Source organism: Solanum pennellii, chromosome 1, assembly GCF_001406875.1.
Source record: "Solanum pennellii chromosome 1, SPENNV200".
Taxonomy (NCBI): Eukaryota; Viridiplantae; Streptophyta; class Magnoliopsida; order Solanales; family Solanaceae; genus Solanum; species Solanum pennellii.
The window spans coordinates 63971682-63990712 of NC_028637.1; the positions used below are offsets into that span (position 1 = coordinate 63971682).

At 30.0% G+C, this 19031-nt stretch overlaps 1 pseudogene; it reads left to right on the top strand.

Annotated features, from left to right (window-relative positions):
- The first annotated feature begins 5289 nt into the window (after positions 1 to 5289).
- Positions 5290 to 6914, top strand: LOC107022062 (annotated as a pseudogene).
- Positions 6915 to 19031: the final 12117 nt, after the last annotated feature.

Genomic DNA, 19031 nt, shown 5'->3' on the forward strand with positions numbered 1-19031 from the left:
ATTTATACTCTTTCAATCTATTTTTATTTATTTTAGCTTGCGTTTGATCGGTGAAACGTCGATTGTCAAAGTAAGGTTGCTTATAAGGTTAACTTCTAAAATTCTCTCAATTAACATTAAAACATAACAATAATTCATGAGTATGACTGTATGAGTTTTATAACTTATCAAATGCAAGGCATAAATAAAATATATAATCAGCTTAAATAGAAGATAAATGTAAGAATCAATCGAAATGTCACGTCAAATGAGTTATTCGTGACTATAGAAAAAATATGGCATGTGGTGCTCATGCTATCATTTGCATGCTACATAAGGCCTACCCAACCGATTTTAGGTTGGTGGTATGCATATTCTTTTGTTTCTATATACTAGTTCTGCGAATGTGAATTACACGTTTTTTCTCTAATTGATATTAAAATTAATTTATATAAGTAAATATATCATAGTGGAGCACACATAAAATAATCGTTAAGTTCAAAGCTAAGTTCTTTTATATGAAAGTTTGACATAAGATATATCTCTTCACAAAATATAACATAAAAATCTTGTGTCAGATTTGATATTTTTAATGTTTCATGAAAATAAACCTTCTATTATATGAGAGGAATCAATATATTTTAATTACTAAAAGTAAGTTTTAATAATAATAAAAAATTGATCTATAATTAATACTTTTTCACATTATAAAATTGAAAGCGTAGATATTATACTCATTATTGACCGATAAAAACCTTTTTGTAACCCATAAAGCAAGTCATCTATGGTACAAACTTCTATTTTGTATATTTCTGATTTGCAAGTTCTCAAGAAGATTGTTGAATTTTCCTATTAAGATGAATATTATCATTCTTTACTCAAAAAGAAGAAAAAGAGAATATTATTACTCAATTCATCAAAATATTGTGTTAACAAAAATATCCAGTCACATTTGTATCTTCTAAACAAATCTTTTGCAATTTAAGGGCAAATAATATCCGAAAAGAATTTTTTAAAAATTACTTAAAAGGAAGTTCAAAATATTAAAAAACACATGATATTAAAATACACAAGCAGAAGAAAGAAGAAGAATGACAAATTTGAATTCATATTTACTATCCCAAAGACTCACGATGATAACTAAATTTAAAGTCTACAATTATATCGAGTTGATGAAAACGGAAAAAAGAAAGCAAGTTTGAGGATTTAGAGGATATATACTGCAAAGCAAATTTTCACATTCTGATGAATAAATAACAAATAGTAACTTTCTTATTCTTGGCGTCAAACATAAAGACCGTATTTAATCTACTTTTCTTTTTTTCCGCTACTTCTGTTTCTTCTCTTGATTAGCAGCTTTCAAAAAAATTTTTGTTTCCCTCATTTGCAGCTTTCAACTCTCTTTTCTTCTCCATGTTGAATTACGTGATTTCCTTCATCCTATCTCATGTGATTACCATCCATCTTAATAAGTTAGTCTTAAATAGTATTAGATAATGACCTTTAAAATTCAACTTTGATTTCGAAACTGATTCCTGTGTAATAGTGGGGATTGACCCTTCATATTCAATTTTTATTCTATAGAGTAGTGCCTATTCAAAATGCAAACATTTATTCAGTAGTTCTTGGTAACTTTTAATTGCCAAAGAACTATTATTATTTAATTTATACAATCCAATGAATTCGGTCTATATTAAATTATTTTTTCCAACTTCCTATCTTCTCTCAATTTTGGACATAATTAATTGATAATGTAAAGAATTGATGTAATCTTTTAATGGAAAAAGTTTTTAAAACAATGATAACTATATACTATTTAAGTAGTAATTAGATATTTTAAGGGTAAAATGATAATCTAACTTTAATGTTAGGAGCTTTCCACTTATAATAATATATGATGTGTTGAGTTAAGTGTATACACGGTTGAAAAGTTCAACTCCACAAATTAAATATAGTGCACAATATATATATTTATAAACAAGACTTTAGTAGACATGACTTGTAAATTTCGTTAAATATGACATTTTGTAATGTCAAACTTATCAAAATTCAACTTAAGGATGCAATGTGCACTCAATATCATACTTGACCCTGAGCTACTATGTTGTAGCGTTGTGTATCGGTCGGTTCAGTTCGATTTTAAAGTTTATTAGGTTGGCTTATTGGTTATCGGTTTGTAGAGATGCTAAATCGTTATAGAACCATTAAGATATTGGCTTATCAATTATTTGTTTATCGGTTTTTGATTGTTATCGGTTCGGTTATCGGTTTAACCATTAAGATTTGACACAAAATAAAAAACATTGAAAATCACTTAAAAACAAGGTGACAAACCAAATAAACCATGCACTTGAGTTCACAAGTTACATCTTGCTCAAAAGCAAATACTTTTACATTGTAGAACAATCAAGTGTTTGAGACAATAAAAAATAAAAGTAGGAAATTAAACTCCTAGTCGAGAACTTTATATGCAAAATGACATAAATATAATTATTTAATTTATTATCGGGTTACCGGTTAACCCATTAAGAAAAAACTTTAAACCGTTAAGAACCAATAACCCGATAACAAAAAAATTCAAAACCGTTATCAAAATCACTAAATCAGTAACCCAATATTATAAACCAATAACTATTTTATCAGTTCGGCTTATCGGTTTCGATTCGGTTTTGAACAGCCCTACTATGCTGCTAGCTTTATACCAATCATAAAATTTAATAAAATAAACAAGTACATCTTAACTTAAAAATCAGATCTCGACCGACAAGATCTCTGCCAACATAGTCTTTAGCTACGAAATTCATTCAATCTCAAATTTAAAGGGTGATATAATAAAATTATCCTTTTACATATAATTTCTTAAGAAACATACAAACTCAATAGTAGACGAATATTATTGAATAAAGTGAGTTATAAGGTTGACGATGTCCAAGGTCAAAGCTGAAGTAGGATTTGCGTAAGTAAGGAGGATTCAAATGCAGTAAGAATTTCCTAATTAATTACGGAGAAAAGGGAACAATAGTTTCAAACAACTTGTAGAGGTGACGAAATTTGTGGCACCTAAATTTATTGCAAAAAAGGCAGTCTTTGTCCCTTTCATATAAAACGCGTTGAATTCCACGCATGGGGCTGGGGCACCTACACCGACATAAAAATGTACACCCTTCTCTCAAAATGAACATTAGTTATTGTCTACTTCCTTATATACTTCCTAAGTCTTTTTTATGTCTTTATGTCTTTCTATAAATTCTTGTCAGTTTGTAAAATCAATCCATAAATTATTATATATTGTTTCTTTTTTATTCTTAACAGCTATTAGTCTTGAAAATATATATTTGACGAACTTAGAAAAATTAGGTAAATATTTCATGTTCATTGGTTAAATTAATTAATCAAAACAAATTAATTCACATTTATTGATAGAAAATTGAATTTCCAAAAAATTAAATAAGTGTAGAAGGGTAACATCATTTTTTAATGCAAGTGCAAAGCAAAAATGTGACATATAAAAAAAAACAGAGGGAGTACTTCTTTATCTCCTATTTACTTGTCCATTATATTAAGAATAAAATAATTGACATAATAACTTTACCAACTACTCCTATTAATTGATAGAATTTCAAAATCATTTTACTTATTATAGAGATTATATTTTTTTTTTCAAAAACATCAACTCTCTAAATAAATTGAGGGGTATAGTAGGTAACAAAACATTATTTTTTCTTAATTTATTAAGAATGACAAGTAAAAAGTCAAAATTGAACAAGGGATATAGGGAAAGTGGGAGTACTCCATATGTCCAAATTAATTTATTATTATATTTAATATATATAGTTGTCCAATATTAATTTATCACTGATGTGTCATGAAACATTTGACGCTCGAAACTAAGGATTAGTGAGAGAACTTCAATGTATCTATGTGTATATGATGTGTGCTTTGATGATTGAATTGGTAAAACACTTGGACGCGGAAGATAGAAAATGATCTGAAACAACACCATGGATCCCCAAATGGGGCGTGATCATGATGACGACCGTCAGAGGGCTCGTGGAGGTGAGGTAGTGAAGGTAGTGAAATGAACAAGTGCCAAGTAAAGACCATGAAGCCCCGGAGGGGTCGTGGTCATGATGACGAGCCATCTGAGGGCTCGTGAATCTCAAAAAGTGAAGATAGTGAAAATGAACAAGTGCCAAGTAAACACCACGGAGCCCCAGACGGGCCGTGGTCCACTCGACGAGCCGACTGAGGGCTCGTGAGGAAGAGACAGTGCAAGGCCCTTACGAGCTAAGTGTTAACTGAAGGACACGGGCCATTGACGGGTCGTGGTTGCATAGAAGAATTGTATTATTGCTCATAGGCAGAGGCAAGAACTCCAGTGAAGACTCAAGTTCAAACACAAGTTCATGGAGCTCTAGACAAGTTGTCTAACCTTAGACGAGTCCTCTAGTAGCTCATGAAGGTCATCCGTGAAAGAAGACCCACATTGTCTAAGTGTGGGACGATGAGAGGGTTCACATGTCGTTTGGTATGTGATGAGTCGTCAAGTGGGTCGTGAAGTGTCGCGACAAGTCAATCCTATTCCGAGTAGGACATTTTTCACAAACTAGTTTAATTATTTAGGGTTTATATTTTAAACACCAATTCTTATCATCCGACTTTGGCAATATTTTCCATATTCTAAACTTGGTTTTTGTCGTTTATTTTCGGATTAAAACTTCATGATCGTGACTAAGTGTTGATAATCAAGATTTTGTGTTGGTTTGCAATTGTTGCAAGTTAATTACTTTATGCTTTCAATGATGATTACAACTAGTTTTCTTTGAATATATGAGCGGCTAAACACCACAACCAAGGTTGTGGAAACCGTGAATAAAATTAAGTAATGTATGATTGTTAGTTGTACATGTGACTTACTTTTATCATCAATTCTTTCTAATGAGTACACGCATTAGAAATTGTTCGTATTTACCACTTGTTCGAGAGAAAAATGTTAATTAAGAAAAAGTAAAATCATATTCTATCAACTTGTTGTGAAAATCGAGTTTGAGAGAAGAGAATTTCATCAACAGACGTGAAAGGGTAAAAATGAAAACCTCTAAAACAGAGAGAAAAAGAGTGAAAGTCATCTAATAGGGTTGAGAAATGTTTAGATGCATCTAACTTGATAGGACCGTATAATGCTAACAACTAATAATTTCTTGTATAGGATTCATTACTAAACTAAAATTCAAGGGGAAAACAAATCCCAATCTCATTAATCAACTACTACAATCTTGAAATTGGAGCGATTGTCACTTGTATTAACATACCCTTGATGTGACAAGTTTAGGCGACATGGTAGTGTATTTGTTAGGTGATCGATACCCCTTGACTTGCAAAAACTTTCTAAAATTATGCAATATTAAGTATTACCATAATTCTTCTCTTTCACACAGCTCAGAAGGATTCCACAATGCAGCTGAAACATCCAATCAAAACAGGATCCGGAGGGGATCAATTTGATATACAAATTTATATATGGTGATGAGGCTCGTTTTTGGTGATGAGATTCATTCTGATTTGAAGCATTCAAAGAGGAGAAAGATAGCAATGGCTAGCACTGCTACTGGTGAGAGAAGAATCTAAATTCTTCTCAGTTCCATATCACGTTAAGTAATGATCTTGACTACCTTGAGGGGAGGATACTATTTTTGGAGAGACTACAGAAGGATTTGATACATTGAATAGGATAAATGAAGCTTATGTGGATGACAAGAGGGCAAGACTTATCAAAATAACTAAATCGAAAACATTTACATATTGTATGATCCTTCCTTGTTAGCCGACTTGATTCCAGATGTTTCACCCGAAAGAAAGCCAAAAGATGAGATTGATGATGATGTGTGATAAGACTATTATTGGATGCCAAAGGATGAGGAGTTAGGTGTTAAAGAAGCACGCTCCCGAGTAGTAATACTTGAACGCGTAGGAGACATTCTTGATGATGAGATGAAACCCCTGACAATGTGCTCTAAGTTTGTAAAATTAAAATGTCAACTGAAGAGGAAGCACGACATATAATCTTCTCACGCTTTGGAACCGTGACATTTACTGAAATTATGAGAGATCACAAGACTGGGATAGTCACTGTTATGCTTTCATCGAGTTTGAGGACAAGGAATCTTGTGAACAACAACCTTAGACCTAATTTCAAAGGCTAAAACACCTAATGGTCCAAACTCGTATTGAAGGCCTCAATACTTGTGTCAACCCTACTACTAGCCTAATCTGGTCATTTCGAAGCTGATGGAACCGCCAGAATTCCATTTTGAGGTTGTTTAGATGAACTTTTGACTAAAGTCAACTATTCAAGCTTTAAGGTCTCTAAAATACGGAAAGTTGCACAAAATTCAAAGGAACGACCAGGCGAATGAACAATCAGCGTTAATAAGTCATAAATGACTTGGGATCACTATAGAAACGCTTGAAACAATAAAAAGGAGGCATTAAAGCAGAAATGACCTGGAGCGTCATTACAACTACTCATATTGATGATCGAATAATACTCAAATTGAGTTCGAGGACAAAGTATATTGTCAAAAAGCATATTTTAAGGTGGATAATACGCAAATTGGTGATCGAATAATACTCAAATTAAGTTTTAGGACAAAGGGTCGCGTGAGCAAGCATATTTTAAGATGGATAATACTGAAATAGTTGATCGAATAATACTCAAATTGATAATCGAAGGATACGAGATGATTTCAGTTAGAGTATAGCAAAGTTATGGTCCCAATATCGACTTAAAAGCCAAAGAGTCAGTGGTGTTGATGCCATCAAAGAGCAAAATGAAGACAACATGGATGGCAGAGATGGCAACTCAAAGTACTCAAAATAAAGAGACGAGAAAGCACAAAGAGAAAAAACACCAGCAAATAACAAAGCCATGTTAGATTTTTGCACAGTTTCTAACTTGTAATGATAAAGCACTAAGGGAGGTATTTATATCGTTTTCAACTTGTAACTTAGTTTCTAGAATCAAATCAAATGTCTTGATAAAAATTTTGTATAAATTTTTTGAATTGTCCCTTACATCTAAAATTTTCAAGTATATATATTTTCTGATTAGGAAGCTATAGGCTCAAGCAGAGAACCCAACTTTTTTCATTCCTGCAAGGTAAGGCTTCACCAATGTGGCCCCGAACCCCACGCTCCATCAAGTATTGCAAATGTTTTGCTATCTCGTCCTACATTATGAAGTTGAGCTATGATAAAGGTTTTGTACCAGCCCGTCTTGCAAGAATGTAAGTTCCCAATTTCTCCAAAAAAAATATCTTGTTAAAACATAAAATTTGCAGTATTAAAGCGTCTTGCAAGAATGTAAGTCCCCAATTTCTCCAAAAAGAATCTTGTTAAAACATAAAATTTGCAGTATTGAAAAATAAAAGTATAAAGAAATTATTCAATTACCAGTATATCATTGGACATGAATTTTCAGATTTTATACTATAAAAGAATAATCATCTTTCCTATTTAGCCGCCACTAAGAGCCTGTTTGGCTCAGCTTAAAAGCTGGTCAAACTGACTTAAAAGCTGGTTTTTGACTTATTTAGCTGTTTGGCAATACTCAAAATAGCTTATTTTAAGTTTAAAAAAAACTTATTTTAAGCCAAAAGTTAAAAGCTGGGGTAGGGGTGCTTTTTTTTTTTTAGCTTATAAGCTGTTTTAAGTTGACCACATTTTTATCTTTTTGCCCTTAATATTTTTATACAATCTCCAAATTACAATATAACCCTAACATCTCTTTCTTCCATTTTTCCCTTTTCACGTTTGGCATAGCAACTTCAGCACTTTTATCCAAACACATAACTGCTTATTTTAAAAATAAGTTTCAGCACTTTCAAAAGTACTTTTTTAAAGCTGCTTTTATTAAGCCCATCCAAACGGGCCCTAACAAAGCGTGCACAACTAAATCTGTATAGAAAAAATAGTGTATAATTGTGACATCAAATCTATATTTGGTTATGAATATCTTCTAGTACTGTCATCAAACTATCTTTATCAATGCTTGATTATGATTTTTAAGTGTTGGTTGTTTAGTTGAAGTTAAGCATCTCCCCCACTTTCTAATTTCTTGGAAAACACAAATTTTACCTAAAGATTATCAACTTTAATAGATAGAATAGATGAATCAATTACAGTAGAATCAAATTAGGTGACAGAAGATTATATGACAAAAAAACATTTAATTTTGTATTGTAATGTATAAAGTATTTTAGAATTTTTAGTTTTACTAGTCTAAAATATTGAAATTATTCAATATCTTACACCTTCACTTTGACTATTAACCAAAACTTCGGTGAGAGCAATAATTTTTCTCCCCAATTTATAGTCTTCTTTACTTTGAAATGTTAATACTATATTATTAATCTAGTCTTGTTATTGATAATTTTTTAAATTGAACAAAATAAGATTTTAGTACTTATTATCATTTAAATTTTTTTATTTTATTATATTTTAAAGCATAGATTTTAATTTGATTAGAATATGTATTTTATACACTTTTGATCAAAGATTCATGGTGACGACTGACGAAAAAGAACAATATGTGTGTGATTCACTTACTTTTTATAACACAATATAATTATCATCAAATAAGTTTATTGGTGTTTAAAATATATACTTGATTAAATTTAAGTATTTATTTGAAATCTCATTAAGTACTGTCCAAGCAAGTAAAAAGTCTTCTAAATTTTTTCACCTTTAATTAAATCAAGTCCTCTGAACTATAAGAATCTATGCATGTTATTGTGAATGCTATCGTCTGTAACAATTTATTAGGCGTGATATTTTTCTGTTATTAATATATTAATAATGTACTTATCTGGGTTTCGCTTTATAAAATTTTTATTAATTAAAAAGTTAAAACTTAATGTTATTTAATAAAAAGTTAAAACTTAATTTTGTTACTATAGTTCTTTTAAGGATTCTTAATATTATAAAATGTTATTGATGAAAATTTATTATTTTACTAATTCCCTTTTTATTTTATGTAGAGGAAATACATAATTACCCCATCAAAGTAAGACCTATTTAAAGTGTTGTAAATACCCCATTTTTTAACTATCCTTACTTGCAAGAAAAAAATGCAATCCACGCCAATTATAGTCTGTCACGTATTAATTTTTATTTTTATTTTTCTTATTTTATCAACTTCATTTTCTTTTTGTTTTTCTCTTTCTTCTTCTTTTTTTTTCTCTTTCTTTCTTCTTTCTTTATTCTCTTTCTTCTTCTTCTTCTTCATTACCCTCCTTTGTTCTCTTTCTTCTTCTTTTTCATAACCAAATTCTCCACGTACTGTCATTTCGTCAATTCTTTGGATAGTCTTCATTACGTCACTATTATTTTACCATCTTCGTCATTAATATTATCAAATTATTGTTAAATCAAAAATAAAATTGCTAAAAATTATAAATTGAAAATTAGTAATCACCTTCAATGTACAATCTCCTTTTCAAAACTACAACAATTATGAAGCGGAACACCATTACGATGAAGGCAATGAAATTCTATAATATAAGTCTAAGAAGTTTCTTTATTTACATGCTAAAGAACTACATAACAATTTATTTTAATTTTTTTAACAAAAGGAACAATGTTATCAAGGAAGTTTACAATTATTACTATTTTAAAAAAAATAAGAGCAAAAGAAGAAAAAGGAACAAACATAAGCAAGAAGACAAGGAAAAAAATGACTGAAGTAAATGGGTCTTTAGAGAAAGGGTAGTTTGTTCTTTGAAAAAATTGAGGAAGAAGATAACAAAATTAAAGAATTGAGGAAGTACAATAAAATAAATAAAAGAAAAGAAAAAGAATATTTCTAATTAAATAAATATGTAAATAAATATTTGTTTATTTTTTTATTCAACTCACTCTCTAGCAGAGAGTGAACTACACTCTACATGCCACGTAGGCACGTAATGGGACAATAAATTCATTATAAATAAAAATAAGGGATACTAGAATCCCGCAATGTTGAAGTGTCTTTTTAAAAAATAGATCTTACTTTGATTGGGTAATTATGTATTTCCTCTTTTATATATAAGAGATAAGTTCTTTTAGCAAAAGAAATGATCTAAAAATTCAAAAAAGGCTAATAAAAATTGTAAATTTTTTTTCAATTTTTATGAAGTTATAATAATAACTAAAAAGAAAAAGAAAAGGAAGTGATTTAAGAAAATAATATAAATAAAATTAATGATGAAATTAATGAAAGAAGTAAAAGAAACCAATAAGATTGATGATGATAGAAATTAAATATGATTATTTATTGATATATTTTCTTACTTTTTCTATAAAAAAAAATCAGCCTTTAGTAATTGAAAATAGAACTCTAAAAACTAAATAAAAATTTGAGGCATATTATATTTTGGAAGAGTAATTTATTTAAGAGAAAATTTCATAAATATTGATAAAATTCAATTTAAAAAATATAAAACTTTAATAGAAAATATAAAGAAAAAAGGTAATTTAAGGAAACAATATAATTAAAAATAATATTGATGAGATTAAGGAAAGAAAGTAAATTAAATTAATAGAATTGATGATGATAGAATTAAATATTGCCATCTTTGATATTTTTTTCTTAGTTTTTTAAAAAAATCGATCTTTTGAAAAATTTTAATAAAATACTCAAACAAAAAAAATAAAAATTTGAGGCACAATTTCTTTTGAAATAATAACTTTATTTCTGAGAAATTATGTTAATAAAAATAAAAGTGAAAAGAAGAAAGAAATGAACGGAACAAATAAGTTGAAAGAAATAATGTTAGCAGTAAACATTAATAAATTGAAGATGAATAAAAGGGAAAATGTGCGAGTATCTCTAAATCTATATCTGAAATTTCAGACACATATTTAGACTATACTAAAGTTCTAGTACCTCTTGAACTTATTTTATAAGTAATTTTCTATCCTTTTCGGCTTATGTGACACTAGCTTGAAAGATAAAGTCAACCAGTATTGAGCCGACAAAATAATCTATCAATGACATATAACGAACCTCTAAATTTAACAACTCCACTTGTCTATGGGAACCTACATGCAAGAAGTAGCATTAATACAAAATAATATATATATACCAATATATATATATTATAGAACAACGGATCAGGTATCACGGTAATTAATTAGAGAGTCAAGAATAAACTTTCTCCTAAATGTAGCAAGCAAATACTAATCAATCAAGCCCGATAACTATAAACAATACAACCTATCTGAGCCTCACTAAGAAGAATTTTTTTTAAAAAAAGATCATTTTTATCTTGATTTTGTTAAATAACCACGATTTTAAAATAAGAATAACAAGTAAAATAGTCGGGTTATAACACTCCCTTCGTCCAAGTATTGTTACTTTATGAAATCAATAGATAATTTCATATTTAATTCTTAATTTACTCTAATTATTAATTATAGTCATTTTCATTACATTTTTTTTTAAGACATTATATTTATTATATTCAAATTGTGATATAATAAATTATCATTTTATTTATAATTTCTTAGGAAATATACAAATGTGTTATTTATGATTGTCTTAGTAATAGACGAGTATTATTGGATTGAGAGAGTAATAAATTGAAAGGGTGGACAATGTCCAAGGTCAAAGCTGCAGTAGGATTTGGGCAAGGAGGATTCGAAAGCAGTTAGAATTTCCTAATTAATTAGGTAGAAAGGGGAACAATAGTTTCAAACAACTTGTAGAGGTGACGAAATTTGTGGCACCTAAATTTATTGCAAAACCAATTACTAAATAAACATTTATTACGAATGGGGGGTTGGGGCACTTACACCGACATAAAATGCACTTTTTTCTCAAAATGAACATTAACTATTGCCTCCTTTATTATATACTCCCTTCATTTCATATTGCCTCCGTTCATAGCTGTTCTTATTTATTTATTTATTTATTTTGACTAATTAAGAATAGATAAAAAAATTTATATTCTTATTTAAATTTTTTGAAAATTTTTAGGTTTTAATTCATCATTTTTAAAATTATAATCAATAAGGGTATACTTGTAACTTCACTATGCTAATTATAGATATCTTAATATATGTGTCATTTCTAAAGCGGACAACTAAATAGGAAAGGAGGAAGTATTAAGTTAATTTTTGAGGTGTTTCATTCCCTTTAATACTACAAAAGGAACCTTAATTACCAACAAACAAAAATCATTGTTAAATTGATCAAATCGGTTGGCAAATTGAGTTACCAATCAAATGTCAACTTATATTAATCCGTTGCTAAAAAACTCGTCAGTAAATATTACCAACTGATTTTAATTTGTTGGTAAACTTACCAACAAAAAATCAGTTGGTAAACACCCAAAGATGTTGTTACAAAATTTTGAAATATGGCCCTGAAATTTCCGTTGGTAAATTTACCAACTAATTTTTGGTTAGTATATCGTTAGTACCTTTACTAACGAATTGAAAAGGAGTTAGTAAATTTCTTTTTTTTACATTTTTCAATTCATACATTGATAATTGATTGGTAATTTTAGTAACAAAAAATTGTGTTGGTAATATGCCAATAAGTTTTAAATACTTTTTTTGAATTTCTTTTTTTGTTTTTCATCCGGTGTTCGGTACCCACATTGGAGCCCGTCTAAATCTGGATTCACACCGGAAAGTCCCACATTGAACCGCTTGGTTAAAGATGCAGGAATACTTACCACTACACCACAACTCTTATTTGTAATAAATTTAAAATACTTTAGTATGATTATTTATTTTTCTAATAAATTTTCTAATTGATTGTTGGTTTATTGGTAATATATCATTCAAGTTCAATATTAGCATTGTAATTGATTGAAACATGTTCAAAATATTATTAACTGAATAATTATTCAATTGTAAAATATTTATTAATTTATTGCATTTAAAAATCTAAGAACACGAATATAAATCCAAAAATATTAATCAATTTTATAAACCATATTTGAATGAAACAATGCAAAATCCATTATAACAAGCTAACTTAATCTAAATATGTAACACATATCATTATATCAAAAATTTTAATTTGAGCACGTTTATAAAAAATATTGATCAATTAAAAATTTTGACCAAAAGTTGAAATGCCTAACAACACAACTGAAAGTGGAAGTCTCAAAACCTGAAACAACTATCTAGTTAGATATAAAAATGACCTTTCGAAGCTAATTGAACAGAAAGAATTTTCATCAGAGCACATTTATAAAAAAAATTCTAAGCAAAATCAAATTTTTGCTAAAAGTTAAAAGTTAAATCGCCTAAGGGTACAAATTGAATATGAAAACTTTAAAATCCAAACCAGTCATTCTATAAAGTTAAAAATGATCTTCCATAGCTAACCGCGCTGACGAAATTCAATCTTGAGCATATTTTCCAAAAAAATTGACCCAATTCAAATTTTAGCCAAAAGTTCAAAGTTAAAACTCTTAACGACACAAACTGAAAATAAGTCTCAAATCCCGAACCAACTATCCTATGAGATCAAAACTAAACTTCGCTAACTGCGGTGACAAAATTTTAATACGAGCAAGATTACCAAAAATATTGAGTAAAGTGAAATTTTGGCCAAAACATAAAAGCTAAAATGCCTAACGATATAAACTAAAAACGGAAACCTCAAAATCCGAACCCTCTATCTTATTACATCAAAAATGATTTTTCACATCTAACTGTCTTATCTGGGTACATTATCAAATATATTGACAAAGTTAATTTTTTGTTAAAATTTATATGTTACCTAACGGCACATAGTAAAAATGAAAGTCTCAAAACTCAAACCAACCATCCTACTAGATAAAAAAGACCTTTGGAGTTAATTACGCTAACGAAATTCTCATCTGAGCACGTTCAGAAAAATATTGACCAAAGTCAAATTTTGGCCAAAACATAAAATTTAAAACACATAACGGCACAGACAAAAATGAAAGTCTCAAAACATGAACCAACCTTCCCGTTAGATAAGAAACGACATTTCGAAACTAATGACACTGACGGGGTTCTAATCTGAGCACGTTTACCAAAAATATTCACCAAAGTCAAGTTTTTGTTAAAAATTAAAAATTAAAACGCCTAATGACACAAATTAAATATGAAAGCCTCAACACTAAACGTTGATTTACAAAAAAAAAAATTAACTTCAATTGGTAATTTACCAACTATTAAAATATAAGTTAGTAATTAATAATTTACCAATAAATTTTATCAGAGTTGGTAATAGTTAGTGTTCAACTAAACATTCATATGTAATATTACTAACTAATAATTAATATGTTGGTAAATTTTATCAATGGATTAGTGATCAATTGGTATATTATCAACTATTTTAATGATGTTAGTAATTTACTAACTACAATCTTTATTCGTCGGTAAATTTTCAACTAATTTGATATTGATTGGCAAGATTACCAACAAATTACATTTCGTTACTAATTTACCAACACATTTATATTTGGTTGGTAAATTTAGCAACACAATCTTGTCGTTGGTAAATGTATGGTTAGTAGTTCATTGGTAATGTTAGTAAATTATATAAACAATTTTTATCGTATTTACCAACCGATATATACTTCGTTGGTAATATTATCAATCCATTGATAGAAGGTTGCTAAATTGGCGCCATTTTTTCCCGTCGTATTTACCAAGTAAAATATTTTGTTAGTAAGATTTATGTTGGTAATCTGTTAGAATTTTGTTGTTAAGTTTTAAAATATTATTCGGTTAGAAATATGTTGGTAATTTGTTAGTAGAATACTAACCAACTTAAGTTGTTAGTAAAATCTGTTGGCAATTAGAGGCTTTTTTGTACTGTAAGATAACTAGATTACGACATGAATTGAACCTAGTTCTCCATATTAACCCTTATTAATTATTGTCAAATTTATGATTAAAATAACTAAATATTAATTAACCACTAGTTCCAATACTAACTAATGATGGATAAAACTGAAAGAACACTCTCAAAATAGTTTTAAAAATTGAACAATTAAGTTAATCTGAAAAATGAAAAATGCTTCAAAAATTAACTTAATGTGGAATGTAGGGAGTACTTTTCTATCTCCTACTCCGCCCATCTCATTTTATGTCTCGTTTTTACTTTGCACTTGCATTAAGAAATGATGTAATTTTACCCTTCTACTCTTGTTTAATGTTTCTTAAGTCAACTTTATAATAAATAATGGATACATTTTCAAGATTAATTAACTACTCTATCAACGGTAAAATATGAAAAATATGATAATTTATACATATATTTTATAAAATAATAAGTATTTGTAGAAATCCATATAGGAATCTCACGTCTGGGATTAGAGAAATCAAGGATTGTATTGATGTATTGATGATATTGATAAAAATAATGTTGAGTTACAAGCTCCTTATATAGGAGAGAATTGTAGAGTTCTAAGTTAACTATACATAGAGTCCTACTACAATACATATTACTACTATAATAATAATAATGCAATTATAAATAATCTAATCCTAGTTATACTATAATCTTAATCATGATATAATTCTAGACGAAATAAAATCCTAATAAATATAATTAGTCTAATCCTAGTACGACTCTAATTCTACAGCAGTGTTGTAAACTCGTCGGTCAGCTTCGTTAGAACTGTTTCTTTGACATGTTCCGGTCATCAGCTTCCTTCGTCATCAACACTTGTTGCAGACAAGTAAGTCAACTGCGCTGGACCTGTTCCTTTGATATGTTCCAATCGTCAGTTTCTTTCTTCTTCAACACTTCCCCTCAAACTAGCGAATAGAGGAATGATTACTCCTAGTTTTCTTTGAATATCCAGCAAAAAAAAAAACTTTGAATACCCAACAAAAACTTGTTTCATCAATGCTTCGGTATGTTGATATTGTTGTTTCCTCTTCCCCTATCTTTTTTAGCAAATAATATCATGTTATGATTTTATTTTTGTACCTCTTCTTTCTCTTCCCTTATATCAAAGCCTGTGAGAGCATTATCAAATCGATGAAGGGTGGGATATTGTGCCTTACCTAAACCTCTAGCAAAAGTAATTGTTTTTGTTGCTTGAATATAAAATTTTTTTCAAGCATTCTCACATCTCCTTGGCAGTTGAGTAGCCCACAATTAGGTACATGTTTTCTTCTGTCAAGGTGCTCGAAATCCAACTTCTTAGAAACATATCTTTATCCTTCCAATCATCAATAGGGCTACTATCTTTTGCATCCTTCTTGGACGCTACAACTTTCCCAACAGTCTGTCCAGTGAAACAACTACTTTTACTTGGTTTATTCTTTGTGATATGAATCAATTGGCATATGTATGTCCTATTTATGATGTGGTTTGTTAGTTGAAGTTTGATGGAGCAAGCGACAATGAGTTGGTGAAGTAAGGAAGTCGACAATTTTTGGTTGAAGTGGTCATTGCAACATGTGGATTTTTTTTTCGTTGTTGTTTTTTCTGATTAATACTCAGAGAGCAGAAGAGATTGTATATGTGATACCATGTAGAATTCTCACGTCTAGGATTATAGAAATCAAGAATTGTATTGATGGTACTGATGTATCAATAAAAATAATGTTGAGTTACAAAGTCTTTACATAGGAGAGAATTGTAGAGTTCTAAGATTACTATACTTAGAGTCCTAGTACAATACCTATTACTACTATAATAATAACACAATTATAAATAATTTCATCCTAGTTGTACTATAATCCTAATCATAATATAATTTTAGATGAAATATAATACTAATAAATATAATTAGTCTAATCCTAGTACGACTCTAATTCTAAAACAGTGGTGTAAACTCATCGATTAGCTTCATTGGACCTGTTTCATTGAGATGTTCCAATCATCAGTGTCACGACCAGAGGTTACCCCCTAGACGTAACATGGCGCCGTTGACCCCGAAGGGTTCCCATACAAGCCCTTAGCATAATCATACACAATGTCATAAGAAATAATGCGGAAAATTAAAACTTTTTAAACAAAAGTCATACTTCAAATATCATCAATAAAGAGTTGTGAATTACTAGACTTGTCTCATTAAAATCATCTAAACTTAAGAGTACGAAATTAGGGACTCAACCCTTTTACATCGATGAAAGTCATAAGAAATAAAGTACGTCTAAAACTAGAGCTGAAATAACAACCTGGTCCTCAAGTTGAGAAATTGTAAAAGTACATTTAATTACGTTCGTTTTGGAAATAGTAACCACAATTGAGTAAGAGTGTTAGTAAGACTATTTTGGTAAGCAAATTTCTTGTTGGATCGACCTCAACTCCAGTTGAATTTTATAATTTGGCATCGATCGTGTTTTGATGATAGGTCAATTTGGGTCATCATCTTGTCCACTTTTTCAGCCCGCTCTTGGTCCTTTTCGATTTGTTCTTTTGTCAACTTGAAGTTTAAAGAAGACACTTGATCTTGTCTAGTGTACCATACTTGGTTAATCTTTGTCATTTCATCGAGAAGACTAGATGTTATTTCAAATGGTTATTGCATGATTCATCCTTGAACAAGTTGGTCAGCGACAGTGTTGTTGACTGAACCTAGATTCCGGTAGAAATATTATAGCAAAACATTGTTGGCGAGTCTATGAGTTGGACATTCGAGCAACAACTTCTGAAACCACAGCCATGTCTCATGAATTGGTTCAACATCCACTCGTTTAAAGTTTTGAATATTACCTATCAATGTCAACCACTCTGTTGTTTCCCCCATTAGGGAAAGTGGAAACAAGCGACGTCGGACCGACCCTTGAGTGACGTTCTTGAAAGAAAATGGCACACAAACATCCACAAAGTTTTGGATGTGGTCATGAGGATCCTCCATAGCTAGACCTCCAAATAACCCTTTATTAGCAAGAACTGCACCATAGTGCTAATTACATGGGACACTACATCTCCCACAACTGGAGGCACTCAAATAGCACCCGCACTTCCTAGTTGATCTTCATTGACATCGTTCAAGTAATTGATGCCATCATTGTACCCAAGTTGGCTAGCATCTCTTCACCTGATGAAGAGCCGCCAACAAAACACAAAAATAAGTTGATTCAACTACAACACAATCATTTCAAAGCTAAACTTCACAAAAAGAATTCTAAACACTACTCCCCGACAGTGGCACCACTTTTTATAACGCTCAACTACACGTCATCAAATTCTTCTAAGTGTAGGCAGTCGTAATCAAAGTATAAACTCAACTTAGAGTTGGGTCGATCCCACAAGGAGTGATAGGGTAAAGAATTCAATTACGAAGTAAAAGGAGTGTTCATTGTAAAAGTAGACATTTTGAAACAATTAAAGTAAATGGCAGGGGTTTGACAATTAATGTCAATTCGGGGGATTAGAGTGAACACACGGGGTAATCAAGTAGAGAGTGGTGCTTGGGGATGTGATTGATTGAATACAAATTTCTCTATGTGGGTGATTATTATTTACTAAAAGTCGTTGAATCTTAGTGGGTAGGCTAGGCTTTAGGTGTAATAGTCATTTATCAGTCAACTATCACGAATCAAGCGAACCTCGACAAGCATAACCAAGATAAACAGTCCAACATCTAAATTAAGTTGCTCTTTCAAGGAAGATTGGTATAATTGAATTTAGACCCACTTTCTCAAGCTAAGTTCGCAATAACTCAATCGTTACAATCTCAAGCAAGCTTTGAATACTAGCTAGAATTGCATTTGCAATTATAATTCATCAACTAAAACTCAACTACTAATTGAACCCAATTCAAATGAACAATTAAATCGGTAAATACTAACGCCCATAAGCTAATTGAAGCATTGAATCACATAATCACACCTCCAAAAATGAGGGGTTTAGCTACACATAGTAAAGAGCAAGAAATAGTTACCAACTAAATTTTTCATTAGCTTAAGTGACAATCTACAAGTCATCCGAGTGCTTGAATTGTCTTTCAAAACAATTAAATCCTAAATCTCTACTCAAAAACTTAAAGAACAATGTTAGGGATCAATAACTCAATGTAGGAACTTTCAAAAACTCAACTTTCGTCGAAAACTTCAAA